At 42.0% G+C, this 14,816-nt stretch overlaps 1 long non-coding RNA gene across 4 annotated transcripts in view; it reads left to right on the top strand.

Annotated features, from left to right (window-relative positions):
• LOC114040360 overlaps nt 1-14,437 on the top strand; it is a 39,103-nt gene extending 24,666 nt beyond the window's left edge. For all 4 annotated transcript variants that reach the window (XR_003568767.1, XR_003568766.1, XR_003568768.1 and 1 more), the window contains exon 3: nt 14,363-14,437. This is a non-coding gene — a long non-coding RNA (uncharacterized LOC114040360). The remainder of the gene's footprint in view (nt 1-14,362) is intronic.
• The last annotated feature ends 379 nt before the right edge of the window (nt 14,438-14,816 follow it).

Here is a 14,816-nt window from a genome sequence, read left to right as displayed (position 1 = left end):
TTATTATATGGGTTCAGATCCACTATTTGTCAAATTGTGTTCCTGAAACATAAGCACATGCAAAGCCTGATAATCCTATTTCGTTCTTTTATTGGGTGTGAGTCATTTCCTATCCATACATATTCACCCTCTCATCAGTGATCTAAACGAGTCACACTGTATCTGATCGCCTGCCTTCCTGCGTAATTCCACCATGATGGATGGGTGAGAGTTCACATTAGGGTCTCAAGTTGTAGTAGATGGTGTGGTTTATAGCAGCACTGATGGGTACGGTTTGTGCGGAGGAAGGATGTGCACAGAGAGCAGCTCAACAGCTGATTGGTACAACCAAAAAGATTTACTGTTTTCCTTTTGAAATCTTGTGTAAACAGATAGTCTTCTGTTTCAGTTGGGGAGGAAGGAAAGAACATAATTTAGCTAATGGAGAAAAGGTGACTTTTTCATATTATGCATTTGTTAAATTAAAGGACACTTAGTTAAAATTTGAATTTTTTAAGCCATTAGTAATCAGAGTGAAATCACGCAAACCGTAGCCTTTAATGCACAAAACAACAATTCTATCACTGTTTCCATTCTCCTTGTTATAGACAGGTTATTAAGATAATTTTAGGTTTCCCGGGGGCAGAGCCAAGATGGCAGAGGGAAAGCAGTGACTTGCTAGAGCTCTCCCCCAAAGCCCTCCAAATACCTACAAAAAATGGCTCTAACAAATTCTAAAGCAGTAGAACCCACCAAAAAAACAGAGTAAAACAAATTTCCAGCCCAAGACAACCTGGATGGCTGATCGGAAAGGTATATCGAGCCGGGCTGGGAGAAGAGCGCAGTTCGGCGTGGTTGCGCAGGCCGCAAGCGGCCCTGGAGCAGGCCTCAGAGGACTGAATTGCGGGCAGCTGTGGCAGTTTCCAGACTTCTCAACCCACACAAAGACAACTTAGAAGGTCAGTGGGAAAAGTCTGTGACTGCGGTGAGAGAAGAAGCTAGGTCTCAGCCGCCCCCAAGACAGCAGCTGGCTTCTGAGCTTTCGGCCCACAGACTGAGGGGGAATCGAGTGGCTGATCAGAGGGGGATTGCAAGGATCTCTTTGCCAGGGCTGAGGCAGGAATCTCTTGCTTTGCCCATACTTGGATCTGGGTCACAGTTCTGAGGGGGGTGGTCCTGGGCAAGGAGGAGTGCTGGCCCGGTGGAGCTTGTTGTGGCGGTGGAGAGGAAACACCTTGCCGCTTATCATAGCACCTTGGAAGAATTGACACTTTTCAGGTCCCTAGAAGTATCTCTGAAAACAGCTGTACAAACCCCCAAAGCTTGGAACAGTATGTTCTCCACATTGGAAACAGACCCTTACCTTAACAAAGAGATTAAAACTCAAGTAATTGGGTGGGATCATGAGCAAGCAGCGCAAAAAGAGTCAGACTGTATTATCTTACTTTGGTGACCAAGAAGATCAAAACATATAACCAGAAGAAGAAAACAAAGTCAAAGCTCCTACATCCAAAACCTCCAAGAAAAATATGAATCAGTCCCAGGCCTTGGAAGAGCTCAAAAGGGATTTTGAGAAGCAAGTAAGAGAAGTAGAGGAAAAACTGGGAAGAGAAATGAGAGTGATGCAAGAAAATCATGAAAAGCAAGTTAACAGCTTGCTAAAGGAGACCCAAAAAAATACTGAAGAAAATAACACTTTAAAAAATAGCCTAACCCAAATGGCAAAAGAGGTCCAAAAAGCCAATGAAGAGAAGAATGCCCTAAAGAGCAAAATTGGACAAATGGAAAAGGAAGTCCAAAAGCTTACTGAAGAAAATACTTCCTTAAAAATTAGAATAGAGCAATTGGAAGCTAGTGACTTTATGAGAAATCAAGACACTGTAAAACAAATCCAAAAGAATAAAAAATTAGAAAACAATGTGAATTATCTCATTGGAAAAACAACTGATCTGGAAAATAGATCCAGGAGAGAGAATTTAAAAATTATTGGACTATCTGAAAGCCATGATCAAAAAAAGAGCCTAGACATCATCTTTCAAGAAATGATCAAGGAAAACTGCCCTGATATTTTAGAACCAGAGGGCAAAATAGAAATTGAAAGAATCCACCCTTCTCCTCCTGAAAGAGATCCCCAAAGGAAAACTCCTAGGAATATTGTAACCAAATGCCAGAGTTCCCAGGTCAAGGAGAAAATATTACAAGCAGCCAGAAAGAAACAATTCAAGTATTGTGGAAACACAATCAGGATAACACAAGATTTAGCTGCTTCTAAATTGAGGGACTGCAGGGCATGGAATATAATATTCCAGAGGGCAAAAGAGATAGGATTACAACCAAGGATCACCTGCCAAGTAAAACTGAGTATAATTCTTCAGGGGAAAAAATGGTCATTCAGTGAAGTAGAGGACTTTCAAGTATTCTTGATGAAAAGACCAGAGCAGAATAGAAAATTTGACTTTCCAATACAAGACTCTTGTGGAACATGAAGAGGTAAAGGAAAGAGAAAATCATAAGAGACTTATTAAGGTTGAACTGTTTACATTCCTGCATGGAAAGATGATATTTGTAACTCTTGAGACCTTTGTCAGTATTAGGGTAGTTGGAGGGAAAAAATTATATGTATGTACATATATATAGATAGATGGATGGATAGATAGATAGATAGAGGGCACAGGGTGATTTGAAGATGAAGGGGTCATATCTGGAGAATAAAATTAAGGGGTGAGAGAGGATTATACTAGGAGAAGGAGAAAGGGAAAGGTAGAACGGGGTAAATTGTCTCACAAAAAAAAAACAAACCAGAAAAGAAAAGGCTCTTGCAGTGGAGGGGAACCGGGGGAAGGTGAGAGGAAATGAGTGAATCTTATTCTCATAGGATTTGACTTAAGGAGGGTATAACATACACACTCAATTGAGTATGGAAATCTGTCTTACCCTACAGGAAAATAGGAGGGGAAGGGGACAAGAGAGTAGGAGGATGATAGAGAGGAGGGCAGATTGGGAAAGGGGTAATCAGAAGCAAATGCTTCTGAGGAGGGACAGGGTGGAAAGAAAGAATAGAATAAATGGGGGGGCAGGATAAGATTAAGGGAAATAGAGTTAATATTTCACAGCATGTCTACTATGGAAGTATTTTGCATAACTGCACATGTATAGCCAGTATTGAGTTGCTTGCCTTTTCAATGAGAGTGGGTGGGGAAGGGAGGAAGGGAGAAAATTTGGAACCCAAAGTTTAAAAAACACATGTTTAAAAAAAAAATGTTTTCACATGCAACTGGGAAATAAGAAATACAGGAAATGGGGTACAGAAATCTATCCTGCCCTATAGGAAAATAGAAGGGGAAGGGGGGGAGAGATAGCAGGGAAGGCAGACTAGGGGAAGGGGTATTCAGAATGCATGCCATGGGGTGGGGGGAGGGGCGAGATGGGGTGAAAATTTGGAACTCAAAATTTTGTGGAAGTAAATGTTGAAAACTAAAAATAAAAAAATAAAAAAATAATTTTATGGACATGAGAATTAACACACACACACAAAAATGAATTTTGTTTCCTGTTAGAATGACAATACCTTGGGAGGCAGATACTCATACAGCGATAATTAATTACCCCCAACTTAGTATAAATTAGTTGATAGGAGACATTTAAACTTTTGATAAGGAAAGATGGAGAAGTTCGAAGCAAATATACCCCCAAGAAGGTGGAGCTGAAGGTGAGGTACTGGGACGTCAGGGGCCTCTATGAGAGTGCTAGGCACCTTGGAAGGAGCAGCTCATTTGCAACAGAGAAGGGCATTGAAGACAACTTGGCTGATTTCAGGCCTGGGGCTGGATGTGGACTTCATGCATCAGACCATGAGAGGAGGATTTATGCAGCTATCCCAGCAACACTGTGTTTGGTATTAAAAGTCTACTCTTAAGACATTTTAAAAAAAAAGATAATTCTAAAACATTTATTGAAGCTTTTTGTTTTTGACATCAGTCTTTCACCCCGACCAACTGCCCTTTGATTCTTCGCTTGTGGCAAAGAAAAACAATGAAGTAAAAACATCTAAGAGAATGACCACTTCTGATTGTATACATTCTGTCCTAGTCATCCTCTGCCGTGTGTGTGTGTGTGTGTGTGTGTGTGTGTGTGTGTGTGTGTGTGGTGGTGGTGGTGCTATGTTTCATTATCTACTCCCTGAGACTTTTTTTTGATTTGTTTCATTTATTCAGGTGTTCACCTTCCTTTTGCTGATCTTTTCATTTACATTGCTGTAGTCTAGTTTAATTTAGTTTATCACTGTTGTTATTGTTATTTTGCTATATATGTGCCTGGTAGTGTTAATGCATAGCTTAGGAAATACACTGAATTTTTTTTATACCCTATGGAAATATTTACTCTCATAGTCTATGTCAGGGGTTAGCAACTATGACCTGTAGGCCAGATGTGGCCCACCTATCATTGTAGGCCCCATGAACTAAGAATGTTGTTTACATTTGAAAATAAAGTTTTATTGTATTTTTTTTTAATCCTGCCTCACATATTTACTAGCTTTGTGACCCTAAGCAAGTCGCTTAACCCATGTTTCCTCATCTGTAAAATGAGCTGGAGAAGGAAATGGCAAACCACTCCAGCATCTTTACCAAGAAAACCCCAGATGAGGTCATGAAGAGTCAGAAATGACTGAATAACACCCATCTATGTTTTCAGTTAATAATGCTAATGCTAATCACAACTGGCATTATACTGTGTTTTAAGATTTGCATCTGTTGTTTCATTTGATTCTCATAACAACCCTACTAGGCAGGCACTATTATTATCCCTATTTTACAGAATAGGTAACTGAGACTGAGAGGTTATGTGACTTTCCCAGAGCTAGTCGGGGTCTGAGGCAGAATTGGAAGTCAGGTCTTTCTGACTCCCAAGTCCATCACTCTATCCATTGTACCAGGTAGCTGCTGATAATAGATCAGTAGTCCTCAGTTGACTCTGACCCTATGGAATGATTACCTTGGTTCCCTTTGTAATTACTAGCGTAATCCGTGCAGCATTGGCAGTATATATAATGATAAACACATTAAAGCATATTTACAAAAGCTGATAAATAACTTTCACATGAGTGTTTGACAGAGAAGCAACATAACCTTTCTAACGATTAGCAATGCAACAGACTATGACATGTTGACATCTATTCCTTAGTCTGACTTCATTTTTCTTCATCATTGTCACATTATCAGTCTCTTCAATCCCAATCTCAAAATGAAATGTCAAAGTCCTCTTGCTCTCTCTGCTTTCAAGTTGGAATGAGATGAAGGAGTAAAGACTTTCAGCTTTCAATGTCATCCGATAGTCCCCTCGTTTCTTCTGTCCTGAACTTTTTTTCATCTCCCAGAATTCCAACAAACCTTAGGCCAAAGGAGATTGTTATTAGACTGGGTGCGACATAATTTGACCTTTGGATATTTGTTTAATGTTGTATTTTAGCTGCTTTTTCTTGGTTCTTCAGCTGTTATTTGCTGCCAGGGGAGGGTGATTAATTATCTAAATGTCATCTAAGTCTGTATCTTTGCCTTAGTCCCCAGTCATTTCCCCAAGTCCTACCAGCATCTTAAAATGCAGAAACCCCTGATGACATAACATTAAGACTTCAGAGTTTTACCTCTGTTCTGCCAATATTTTGTTCTTCAGAATCAGGAAATGTGAAAGTTCAAGTTCTCAGAGTTAAATAACCTCATAAACCCAAGTTGGGGGGGGGGGTGGAGGGGAGGATAAGGCAGGAAGATGTTACAGGAACACCTCATAGCTAAGGAGAGGAAGGAAAGAGTGAATTGATGGCTGATTCACAGGCTACGTCTTCCAACTAGCCAGTTGTGAAAGTGATTGGATGTGTTATTGCATGATGTAGGAAAGATTGGGGTGGAGGGGGTGAGAATTGAACGTTTTAGAAATATTTTCTTTTTCCAACACAAGAAAAGGTTTTATTTATAATGTAATAACAATTATTAACATTCAAGTAGTGCTTTAAGGTTTATAAAGTGTTTATATATGTGTGTGTATGTGTGGCACACACATGTATACACACATATATTAAAACTTGTTATAAAACATGTGGTATGTAACATACATGGCATGCTCTGTGTGTGGGTATGTGTGTGTATATTTTCATTTGATTCTCATACCATCCCTGTAAGGTAGATGCTTTTATTATCTCCATTTTACAGATTTGAAAGCTGAAAGAGACACAATTTAGGCGGTTTTTTCATAGGGTCACATAGCTAGTAAGCATTTGAAAAAGGATTTGAACTCAAGTCTTTTTTCCTTGCTTCAGATGCAGTGCTCTGTTCAGCCAGGTGGTGCAGTGGATAGAATGCTATGCCTAGAGTCAGAAAGACCAGAGTTCAAATTCAGCCTCAGATACTTACAAGCTGTGTGACCTTGGGCAAGTCATTTAGCCTGTGTTTCCCTCAGTTTCCTAAACTATAAAACAGGGATGGTAATAGCACCTACTTTCCATGGTTGTTGTGAGGATCAAATGAGATAATATTTGTAAAGCATTTAACACAGTGCCTAGCACATAGTGGGTGATATATAAATACTGTCATCATTATTATTATGCCACAAGTATTAGATTTAATTAGTTACATTCATGTATGTCAGAATATCTCCAGTATGTCATAAATACATGCTGCATAATGATTTATATCTAAATATTAGGAAGGGAATTTTGCCCCCCTTGTACCCTAAGGAAATTTGATTCAATTCAGAATATGAAGTTTGTAGCCTCAGTGTACTTAAAACATTTAGCACCAGACTTCAATAAGTCTCTAAGTTTTTCAGGTTTTTTTTTTTTCCATCCTTGGTTTGGGTCCTAATAGTACAGAAAGATTATATTTAAAATATTATTTCACAGTGGTTGCTAAGGCAGCATATTTCCTCCATACCTGATGAATTTAATTTATTATCTACAAAATTAGATTATGAAATCCATGAGGGTAGGGACTGTGTCTTATTTGTCTTTGTGTCTTCCACTTCAATGCATAGTACCTTTTGTATGGGGTATATGGCATGTTCCAGGGAGGACTAGGGCTTGCAGAGATCTTTTCAGGGCTCCTCACTTACCTTTGGTGTCCACCTTCACCCAACTCTTAGCTGTGGCTCCGAGAAGCTTTCGTATTTGCTGCGGCCAAACCTTGGTACAACCATCTCAGCAGATGGGCTAAACCAGGGTGAGGGTAACTGATAGGCCTCAAAGCTGTCATTGAGTTAGAGGGGCATCTACCCCAAGCATGTGAAGACCTCCGCAGGGGAATGGGCGGATGAGAACAATTTGTTCCAGCAGCCATGAAGGCGTCTTTAGCAGGTGCTGTGGAGCGCTTAGAGCTTGGTCAGACATCCAAGATGCCAAGGTCATTCACCGCTTCCTGGGCCATTTCCAGTCATCCTGACTTTTGTCTTGCCCCATTGGACTTGGATGACTCTAGAAGAGAGAGTGAGGCTGACAACTTTGTGCAACTCTGCCTCACTTAAATCCAGTTCTTGCACGAGTCAAGACATCACCTTGTGATGTCATCAGTCCTCTTCTGAAACCGAGGGACAAACAACAACAATGCCCAGGAAAGCATTCTGCCGTGTATCATCTGTAGATATGATGAGCGTGCCGTCTATCCAAGTTAATAATGAAAATGTTAAAATGAATGTACCTCACAGTGGTCAGCAGTAGAGGGAAGAGTTCCTATGTTGAATACACACACTGTGTTTTTAAAGCAGAATTGTTAGTAGAATAGAACCGGAAGGGAAGTGGAGGCCCGTTGATTGGGGAATGGCCAAATCAATAGTGGCAAATGAGTGTGCCTTAACTGTGAATAATGAGGAGTGTGGAGGCGCCTGTGAAGACTTAATGAAACTGCTATCAAGCAAATAAGCGCAATAAGGAGAATTATTTACACAATGATTAAACGACATTGAAAGACTTTGGAATTCTGGTGAATGCAAGTTAAATTGTAACTTCAGAGGACTGATGGTAAAGTATGCCTCTCCTGCCCCTTGGGAAAGAACTGGTGGACTTTGTTGTTGTTCAATTGTTTCAGTCATGTCCAACTCTTCCTGACCCCATTTGAGGTTTTCTCGGCACAGATACTGGAGTAGTATGCCATTTCCTTCTCCAGCTCATTTTACAGGTGAGGAAACTGAGGCAAGCAAGGTTAAGTGACTTGCTCAGGGTCACACAGCTAGTAAGCGTCTGAGGCAAGATTTGAATTTAGGAAGATGAGTCTTCCTGACTTCTGGCCCAGCAGTCTATCTACTGTGTTCCCTAGTGCCCCCAGAGGAGGCATCCATTGTCAGATGTAGTCAAGGGTCGATTTATTTTGTTTACCTGTTCATGTTTGTTATAAGGGAGGTTTGTATTGGCTGGTAAGGGGTGGAGAGAGAAGTGGAAGTGGTAGGAGGGAGGGAGGGAGCTCTTCTGTTTTGGGGAGGGAGAGTTGGTGGGTAGTGATAGTAATGCCACAAAACAAGAGGAAAAGAAAGAAAATGAAACATTTTAAAAAAATGCAGAGAAAAGTGCAGAAGGAAGCTGAGAAAGAGAGACAAAAACAGTGTGGTTTTGTTATTATTATGTTAAATTAAATGGATGCTTTAAAAAACAAACCGTAAGTAACAGATGTATGCACATTTTCCTGTACAATTCTCTTTTCTGTTCATGTTTGTTGGTTATTGTCAAGTCCACAATAAAAATAAAAAAAAAAAAAACTAAGGTAAGAAAGGGAATGACCATGATTTAAAAGGGGGGGAGGGGCAGTCTGAGCAACCACCAGGCATTAAGAGAGCCGTCAAACTATCAGTCCTTTCAATTCCAAAGTGAAATGTTGAAATCCTTTCACACTTCTCCTCTCAAATTGGACGGAGTTTAAAGGACTCCTGAGTCGCCTGGCCCCATATCGGTCAGTGGGCTGCTCCTGGTGCCTCTTTCCTGTGTGGAAGGAGAGCACTGGACTAAATACCCTCGAAGGGCCCTTTCCGCTCTCAACCCTGTGTGATTCTAGTCTCACTTATAGGTGTGGCTTGCCTCATAGTCTAGGCTAAGTGCCCCTCACAAAGCTTGGCAAGGCCATTTAGGGGCTGTCCCCAGCTCTGTGTTGAAACTCTGTGCTAGTGGGTCAGAAGAGAGAGGGGCCAGGAATACAGTGTATGGCGTGATTTGGGAAAACAGACCTGTCTAAATGAAGCAGAGCCTAATGGTGGCAGGATCGTCATAGCTTTTCCTAGTCCGTGCTCTTTGATATTGAACTTTTATGAAAATGTACTGATTATAGAAAGAAATGCTTGCATTCTCCAGGCAGCTAGGCGGTGCAGTGGATAGAGCACTGGCCCTGGAGTCAGGAGGACCTGAGTTCGAATCCGGTCTCAGACCAGACACTTGACACTTACTAGCTGTGTGACCCCGGGCAAGTCACTTAACCCCGTTGCCTTGCTGCTGCCCTCCCCCCCTCCAAAAATAAAAAGTACTTGCATTCTCTTAGTCTAAAGATAGGGAGAGCAACCTGCAGCAGAAGATGGCTAGGCAGGGAGAAGAGTTGGTAATGCTTAGGTGAGTGAGGAATATTTATTGTGTGCCAGGGATGCAAATACAAAGAATGAAACAGCCCTTACCCTCAAGGAAATTATATTCTATAGGGAGAGACATTGCGTACAACTTATATATATATAAATGTATAGAAAATAAGTTCAGGGTAATTTGGTAAGCACTAGCAGCTGGGGGGGGGGGGGGGGAATCAGGAAAGGTCTCATCGCCTGTCATCTTGACCTAAGTCTTGCCCCTGGACCCCGATGACCCTGGAAGAGGGAATGTGGCTGATAACTTTGCACAGCCCTGCCTCACTTAAATCCAACTCACTTGCAAGTCAAGACATCACCCCTCCTGATGTCACTGGTCCTCTGGGAGAATGAAGGACACAGTGGCAGCCCTTCATCCCCTTGGGCCTCTCCCTCTGATTGAATGACTTTTTCTAGAGCCTCCATTTAAGGAGGGCAGCCAGGCCAGCCATATCTCATTCCTCTCAAGACCACACTCTGGACTTTATTGTGGCTTACCCTGTACCCCCACCCCACTTCAACTTCCTTTTTTGTATTGTCTTCCCTCATTAGAATGTAAGCTCCTTGAGGGTAGGAACTATCTTTCTGCTTGTATTTGTATTCTTAGCACTTAGCATGGTGCCTGGTACACAGTAAGTGCTTCATAAATGCTTGTTGCCTGGTTCACTGTATGTGCTTAATAAGTACTTGTTAGCTGACTAATAGGAACAGCAAGAAAACCACTTTGGCTGGACCAGAAAGTATACAAAGCAAAGTGATCTAGAATGCTGGGAAGGTGTGTTGAAGCCAAGTTGCAAAGGACTTGGGAGCTACTGAAGTTTAATTTGCACAGTCATACCCTAGTTTTGGAAGATTCCTTTAGTGGTTATGAAAAAAATGGATTGGAGGGGGGAGAAACTTGAATCAGGGAGACAAGATAGGATGCTATTTTAGTAATCCAAGTGAGAGGTAATAAGGGCCAAAATGGGAGCAGTAAAAAAAGTGATTGAAAAGATATTGTGGGGCTGGAAGCATCCCAGACTTAGCCCCTGATTGGATGCTTGGAGTGAGGGTGAGCAAAGAGCTGGGGTTGGCTCGGAAGTTGTGAACCTGGGTGACTGAAAAGATAGTAGTGTTCTCCTGGGCAGAAATAGGGAAGTTCAGAAGAGGGGAAGGTATATGTGGGGGTGGGTGGGTGTGGGGAAGACAGTGAGTCCAGTTTGGGACGTGATGAGCTTGAGATGCAGGTGGGGACATATTGTTGAAAATGGTGACCAGGCAGTTGGTAATGTAGAGCTGGCCTTCAGGAAAGAGACTAGGGGTATGTGTGTGTGTGTACATTATATACTTATATGTGTATATGTATATCAAGATAGAAGAGAGAATGAAGAGTGAGGACACTTTTGCCAAATTTATTCCAAAGTTTATGATTTTAATTGACCAAAAAATGTTGAAAATTATTTGCAAGCCAGATTTGTCAACCCTCTCTTAAATTATGTCTTTATCATAAAGTCCAGTTTTGATCTTACCAGAAAATAATCTTAGAAAATAAAAACAAAATAAAAAAAAAGATTTAAGTGACAGAAGGTTTATGTGTGTCTTACCCAGATTTATCCAGATAATTGTTTCCGTTCTCCCCTCTGTGGGACTTGTGTGGGTAGCTACCGTAGAGCCTGAAAGAGGCGTTTCCTTGGAGTGGACCTGGTGCCCTCTTTCATGCTCGACTTCTCATTGCCCTAGAAGTGGGCTGCCAATGAAGTGAGTGGTGAAAAGGGGAACCTTACATTTAGGCATTGTGCTGGCAGTCTGTGCTTCTGCTCCAAATTTGAATTCAGTAATAATAATGATTTGAGGTCTGGGGTTTTTCCCAGGGTGGAGGAGAGGGGGGTTTAATGACCATAGCTTGGTCTTATGTCACAGTCTTCCCTGGAAATACCCTGCTCTAAGACACACAAACAACAGAAGTCTGCACCAAAATCATAACGTGATTTCCCATCTCCTGATTTTCTTGGAAAAGGCATTTCTAGGAATGTAGTACCTGGTCAGGCTAAAATAGTCTAATGCCTTGTGAGTCATAGGAACTTGTTGGACATTTCCCTCCCTAACATTTTCTGTTTGTTGCCTGTTTATTAGGTCTGGAGAAACCATATAGCAAGTAGTCTTGGCAAAGGTTCCTGACTGTGGGGTCCCAAATGCTGCCTTATATTGCAGCCAAGTAGTGGAAAAGATTCAGAGCTCCACCATGTAGCCTTGGTCACAATACTTTCTCATCCATCATGGTAGACCCACCTGTAGGCTTAAGTGGGATGGTGGAATGAGCATAGGGTTTGGGCCTGAGTTTGAGGGCTGACTGATAGTACTTTGGGCAAATCACTTTGCCTTTCTGGGCCTCAGTTTCCTCATCTGTAAAGCAAAGAGGTTGGCAAGATGATTCCTCAAGGGCCTGCCAGTTTTAATGTGCCTGGGATCCTATGATTTGTCTTTCTAAAAGGCTTTCTCATTTCTGGCCTTGGCCAAGTTTAGTTTGTTACTGACGCAGGAAGATGTTGCCTTGTTGATTGTGACCCCCCTCCCTGCCCCCCCAACCTCCCCTTGGTCACAACATATGAGAGAGGCCTTGACTTTAATACACACAGTACCCAAAAATAAGCTGCTAGAAGCTGGGTTTCATGGTGTGGGTGGTTGGGAAGTGCAGGTGTAAGAACCAGATGTAAGAAATTGTCCCCAGTCTAAGGTTTCGGTAAAAGGATTAGGCCATCGTCATCATTGTACTTAGATGCTTGCTCCCTGCCATAGATTTTGGTGGTGCTCACTGAGATTTTGTAGGGACTCGTTTAGGAACATGGTAATGGGTGTGTTTGAGATGACTGTATAATTTTAAATGTGGCCTTGTCATCTGTGTGGCCTTAGGCCCTTTTATTTCTGCTTAGATGATTGTCATTTGTTGATTGTTTTTGTGTGTTTTTTTTTTTTTTGGTGTGTTCTTACATACCCCTTATCATTGACCCAGATCTCCCCTCTACTAGAAAAGTATACCACAAAGAAGGGGAAAGACACTCAGACCTGGGGATTTGGGGTAGGAGGGCACGAGGGAGATGATACGAGGTGGACAGGGTGAGTGGTAGGGGCTTTTCTGAACAGGAGCCTTAAAGAGCATCTGGTCCAATCTCTTGAATGCTGCAGATGAGAAAACTGAGGCTCCAGGAGGAAAAATGACTTCTCCCAAGAAGTAAATTAAATAGAACTGGGATTCAAACCCATGCCCCTTTATGCCAATTCCACTGTTCCTCCCCAGTAACCACTGTACTGCCCCAGAGTACATGGGAGGTGCCCAGGGGTAGGGAAGGCAGGGGGAGGGGAGCTCCTCAGCTCTGTGTTCCTTCCATGTTTTCTAGCTCATTCCGGAGCTAGGGTACAAGGAGGCAGGCATTCCTCTTTCCTGTCTGAGAGAATGCTGTCTTTTAAAGTAGTGGTTCACATTGAGAAGGAAAGAGGTTCAGCCATTTTCCTATACTCTGATTAATGTTTATAACTTTGCAAATAGCTAAGCATAATTTTCCAGGCCTCTGTTAATGAGAGCATTTGAGTGAGAGGCAAAGGTTGGTCTTTCTAGCTCTACTTAGAACTCTCTGCTGAGTGGACTATTCCTTGAACAGGCCATTCTGTCTCTCATCTCCCTGCCTTTTCATTGGCTGGTCTCCATACCTGGAGAGTGCTTCTTCCTCACCTCCACCCCTTAACTTCCTCTAAGACTCCACCCAAAGGCCATCTTCAGCGGGAGGTCTTTCCTGATCGGCCCAGCTGTTCACTTCTTCCCTCAGAGATTACTTAGATCTCTTCTATAAGTAGTTATTTGCATATTATTTCCCTCATTAGAACTTAAGCTCTTTGAGGGCAGGTATTGTTTATTTCCCTAGGGCTAGTTGCCCAACTCAATGCCTGGCACATAGTAGGTGCTTAATAAGTGCTTGTGGAATGTCAGCCTCAGATTTTATTAGCTGTGTGACCGTGGGCAATTCATTTAACCCTCTTTGCCTCAGTTTCCTCATCTGTAAAATGAGCTGGAGAAGGAAATGGCAAATCACTCCAGTATCTCTGCCAAGAAAATCCAATCACAAAGAGTCAAACACAACTGAAAAACAACTAAAGACTGAACAACAACAATCACCTCTGACTCCAGGTCTCATTCTCTCTCTTTTTTTGGTAAGGCAGTAGGGGTTGAGTGACTTCATCTAGTCTGAAGCCAGATTTGAGCTCAGGTCCTCCTGACTCCAGGTCTGGTGCTCTATGCACTGCACCACCTAGCTGCCCCCGGGTCACATACTCTTTCTGTTACAGCTTGCTAGCTCTCAACAAACTGATTCTTAGGAATTTGGGAGCTGAGGAATGGGGAGCTAAGCCCTATGCCTATTCCCAGATAGATAATTGTAGCAGCACAGAGGAATGGCCACGCTTAGTCTGTGTTATCATATGTCACCCTTAGGCTTGGCAGTGAGGGTGCGTTGAGCTCATCCACAGGATTCTTTGTCATGGATTCTGGCTCGGGATCCTGGGGTGAACAGGAAGGACACCATGGATCCATTGTTCAGTGGAAAACAGGAAAATAGCATTTAGGGCCTTCTAAAATCCCTGGCTTTCTTGTGAGTTCCACATGTCCATTGCTATCATTTACAGGAATGGATTCAGACCTGGGCAGCTTGGTTCACATTTCTCAGAATTTGAGATTTTACAAAAAGCTTCAATTAGATATTTCTTTCACTCTGAGGCTGCTTAATTAAACATTGAGATTTACTTCTTCCCTGTCTTGTTTTTTTTCTCCCCTGCCCAGGACAAGACATTTTAAAGAGAGTATCAGGTTCATTCATGAATGCCGGCTTAGAGGTGAGGGCTGTCTTGTACACTGGTACGTATATCTACTACCTAAGAATATTCTTGTTAACAAGCTTGTTACTTTTGCCAGTTTTCTGGCCACCTGTTTTTTCCGTATAATTATTAAATTGGTTCCTTAGTCAGAGTTTCTACCTGCACATGAATCCGGAATATTGAGAGAGAGTAGAAAAAGCCCTGGACCTGGGGGTCAGAAGAACTATATTCTAGTTCTTGCTTTACCTATTTAATATCTGTGACTCTGGGCAAAATCATTTAAATGATTCTAGGCCTCAGTTTCCTCCTTTTGAAAATTATTAGATTGGATTAAATGATCTCCAGCATTCCTTCAAACCCAAATAATCAGCTGTTTTCATTTTTGCCATTATCTCCTCCCCAGTACCTGTCAGGGTGCT

Source organism: Vombatus ursinus, unplaced genomic scaffold (assembly GCF_900497805.2).
Source record: "Vombatus ursinus unplaced genomic scaffold, bare-nosed wombat genome assembly UNPS02013003.1, whole genome shotgun sequence".
Taxonomy (NCBI): Eukaryota; Metazoa; Chordata; class Mammalia; order Diprotodontia; family Vombatidae; genus Vombatus; species Vombatus ursinus.
This window is presented reverse-complemented; position numbering and strand designations above follow the sequence as displayed.